Below are 4,441 nucleotides of genomic sequence, written 5' to 3'. Positions count from 1 at the left end.
CTGAAGAACAATCACTGGAAGCAGTCACACCCGTGAAACAACCGACATTCGCTCAAAAATGCAACGACTGCACAATAGGTTATGGCAGTTGCGGGATACCGAGTGGTGGCAAGGTCGGCTGTGACGTCAGCGGCGCAGTTTACTACTGCGCACACTCGCCGTCATCCGTACCGTTCATTCCAACAACCGAGCTGCGGCCCATTCCTCCTCCACTGCACAGCCTGCGGTGACATGGACTCCCATGTTTTAGCGGGACGTTAACCTCTCCCCCAACCGGACGGCAAAGTGCTAGACGTGACCTCAGGCAATGCCGAGCATCACAAGATTACGTGGCGACACGGCGGCTGTGGATCAGCATACAATGGACTCGCTCGCCTACCGCAGCCTGAGTGATGTGGACAGCAGAACTGCCGACAGACGGCAGGAATCTCTGAGTCATCGTATCCCGCTTGAAACGTACTCAATCGATTTATCAGCATTGCAGTTTCTCGTAAATACTAATACTGTGAACGCACCTGCAGGAACGAGAAGGTTTTTTCTCTACTCTTACATTACTGCATTACAGTGACACGATATACGAGGTGGTCTGTAAGTGTGGAATTACACTTCTAATACGAAAACGGGTGAGTAAACTGAAACCTGAAGTCATACAGTAAGCGATAGGAGAGGAAGCGGGAGCGGGAGAGAAACTGACATGCTGTGTTACCAACACAGCGGGCATTTTAGAAACCTCCATCTTGGATGCAACTCATAATTTCGAAATGGAAAGAGGGTCTTCTGATACATCAAACAGATATAAAATTATTACTTTCTCCGTGCACAGAGACTGCTGTTATCCCACAACGGTATAGAGTACTCAATTAATGAACTGCCGCTCCAGTCGCTGGCATGTACTTTATTTAAATCGATGATCGGTTTCAACCTTGACATTCAGAACCTTTTCTAGTGGATCTGACACTGAGATTGTAAATGATTAATACACCGCTTTCCAAAACTTAAGGACGAAAATAAGTTTCTTGTTACATGTCATTGCCGATTAACAGAGTTTGACAAAACTCGAATCTCACATAGAAAGAACTGCTACAGTATAATACAGAAAGTAGTGGGAAGAAATACGAAATGAGAGGAACAGAAATGAATTTTATGCAAAGACAACAATTACAACGAAGTCGTCGGGATTTTTGCTGGTTCCTTGAACATTAAAAAGACGGGACATGTTTCTTAATTATGGGTTTCGTCACCATGGACGGCAACGCAACTCCGCAACGTACTCCCATGCTGGTCACAAACTTGTTAAGTAATCCTCGTGTTCTCCTGTTTCATTCTTCCACCAGTGCGCTTGACAACTGTTGGATGGACGTTGGAGCACATGGACGTCTCCCCAACATATCACAGAGTGCTGGATGTGTTGTATGTCGGGAGAACGGGCAGGGCAGTCCATTCACCGTACATCCACTCGATGCAAGACCACCTCCACCTGCTCTGTTGTATGTTATCGCGCAGTGTCATCTTTAAAAATGAAGTGATTTGTTATTATTGAGTGTGGGAAGAATGATTGTTTAAAAGTGGGCTGTAATTAATCTAACCCTGTGCTCACGATCTCTATGGGAACAGTCATAATTGAAAACTGGCTCATGAAACTTTGTAATAAGGTGTGTGACTGTTGGTCCAGGCAACACATTCTCTAAGTCTTTCACCCAAAGAAAATATATACCGACTAACTGTCAGATCATCATTCGTCAGGAACTATGATTGATGATTACTCACCACTACTATTGGTGAACCCTGGCCTGGAGGTGACCTAGCATGGAATAACATATCAGTATGTGTCAACCACGATCAGTCAGACTTGGTGTCCAGCCGGGCAGATTGGATTCTCTGTACTCCTGACACACGTAGCAAAAGCAATGAATGAGCTTACTTTGCAAAATAACGATAATAATAATAATAATAATAATAATAATAATAATAATATGAAGTTCACAGTATGATATGACATGTTAGCTCTAATAATTCTCTTGCTATTTAAAAATTTAAATTTAAACACTAAGTGATGTTACCTCAGTTAACATTTTGTTCTCAATGAGTAATTTATGTGACTGTTTATATAGGAAATCAGTGTACGGTGAAGGGACCAATAGCGATAAACAGATAGCCAATTCGTCATGTGCTGCGAGATATGGTCTCAGATGTTATCGAGGAAAGCGACACATTTTAGAACCTCGTATTTGCACTTGTTATTACATTAACGGCAATGGCTTTGCCACGTTGGTAACACTGGTTCCCGCCCGATCACCGAAGTTAAGCAACGTTGGGCCAGGCTTGTACTTGGATGGGTGACTGTTCGGGGAAAACCGTGTGCCGTTGCCTTCAGCACACGGAAGTCGCACCGCAGCTGAGTGGGGCCGACACGGCAGCTCAGCGGGTTCGGTCAGAGGGTTAGCTGCTCTTTGTAATTAAAAAATAAACCTGAGTTAATGGATCAATGATGAACTTCAACAATCGTCTTGGGACGTCCGCCGCTAACAAATAAAAAGATAGTTGTCATCGCGGCAGGATGCCATGCGTGGGGTCCGGGTTCGATACCCGGTTGGGTCGGAGATTTTTTCCGTTCTGGGACTGGGTATTGTGTTGTCCTCATCAACATGCCATTCTCATCGATGCGCAAGACGCCGAAGTGGCGTCAACCACAAAGTCTTGCACCAGGTGACTGGTCTATCCAAAGGGAGGCCCTCGCACACCCGACATTTCATTTCATAAGAACCATGAACCATGGGGCTTGCCGCTGGTGGGGAGGCTTTCTTGCCTCAGCGATACAGATAGCCGTACCGTAGGTGCAACCACAACGGAGGGGTATCTGTTGAGAGGCCAGACAAACGTGTGGTTCCTGAAGCGGGTTCAAATGGTTCAAATGGCTCTGAGCACTATGGGACTCAACTGCTGTGGTCATCAGTCCCCTAGAACTTAGAACTACTTAAACCTAAGTAACCTAAGGACATCACACACATCCATGCTCGAGGCAGGATTCGAACCTGCGACCGTAGCAGTCGCACGGTTCCGGATTGCGCGCCTAGAACCACGAGACCACCGCGGCCGGCTCTGAAGAGGGGCAGCAGCCTTTTCAGGGGCAGGGGCAACATTCTTAACGGATCTGGCCTTGTAAACACTAACCAAAACGGCCTTGCTGTGCTGGTACTGCGAACGGCTGAAAGCAAGGGGAAACTACAGCCGCAATTTTTCCCGACGGTATGCAGCTTTACTGAATGGTTAAATGATGATGGCGTCCTCTTGGGTAAAATATTCCTGAGGTAAAATAGTCCCCCATTCGGCTTTCCGGGCGGGGACTACTCAGGAGGACGTCGTTATCAGGAGAAAAAAAACTGGCGTTCTACGGGTCGGAGCGTGGAATGTCAGATCACTTCATCGGGCAGGTACGTTAGAAATTTAAAAAGCGAAACGGATACGTTAAAGTTAGATATAATAGGAATTAGCGAAGTTCGGTGGCAGGACGAACAAGACTTTTGGTCAGGTGAATACAGGGTTGTAAATACAAAATCAAATAGGGGTAATGCAGGTGTAGGTTTAATAATGAATAGGAAAATAGGAATGCGGGTAAGCTACTACAAACAGCATAGTGAACGCATTATTGTGGCCAGCCTACTACAGTACTACAAGTTTATATGCTAACTAGCTCTGCAGATGATGCAAAAATGGATGAAGTATATGATGAGATAAAAGAAATTATTCAGGTAGTGAAGGGAGACGAAAATTTAATAGTCGTGGGTGACTGGGATTCGAGAGTAGGAAAACGGAGAGAAGGAAACATAGTAGGTGAATATGGATTGGGGGTAATAAATGAAAGAGGAAGCCGTCTGGTACAATTTTGCATAGAGCATAAATTAATCATAGCTAACACTTCGTTCAAGATTCATGAAAGAAGGTTGTATACATGGAAAAATCCTGGAGATACTAAAAAGTATCAGATAGATTATATAATGGTAGGACAGGGATTTAGGAACCAGGTTTTAAATTATAAGACATTTCCAGGGGCAGATGTGAACTCTGACCACAATCTATTGGTTATGAACTGTAGATTAAAACTGAAGAAACTGCAAAAAGGTGGTAATTTAAGGAGATGGAACCTGGATAAACTGAAAGAACCAGAGGCTGTACAAAGTTTCAGCGAGATCATAAGGGAACAATTGACTGGAATGGAGGAAAGAAATACAGTAGAAGAAGAGTGGGTGGCTCTGAGGGATGACGTAGTGAAGGCAGCAGACGATCGAGTAGGTAAAAAGACGAGGGCTGGTAGGAATCCTTGGATAACTGAAGAAATGTTGAATTTAATTGATTAAAGGAGAAAATATAAAAATGCAGTAAATGAGGCAGGCAAAAGGCCATACAAACGTCTCAAAAATGAGATCGACAAGAAGTGCAAAAT

At 44.4% G+C, this 4,441-nt stretch overlaps 1 pseudogene; it reads left to right on the top strand.

Moving 5' to 3' along the window:
* The first annotated feature begins 2,250 nt into the window (after positions 1-2,250).
* On the top strand, positions 2,251-2,370 carry LOC126282665 (5S ribosomal RNA; annotated as a pseudogene).
* Positions 2,371-4,441: the final 2,071 nt, after the last annotated feature.

Source organism: Schistocerca gregaria, chromosome 7 (assembly GCF_023897955.1).
Source record: "Schistocerca gregaria isolate iqSchGreg1 chromosome 7, iqSchGreg1.2, whole genome shotgun sequence".
In the NCBI taxonomy this organism is placed as follows: Eukaryota; Metazoa; Arthropoda; class Insecta; order Orthoptera; family Acrididae; genus Schistocerca; species Schistocerca gregaria.
Note: the sequence above shows the minus strand (reverse complement) of the source record. Positions and strands in the feature narration are given on the sequence as shown.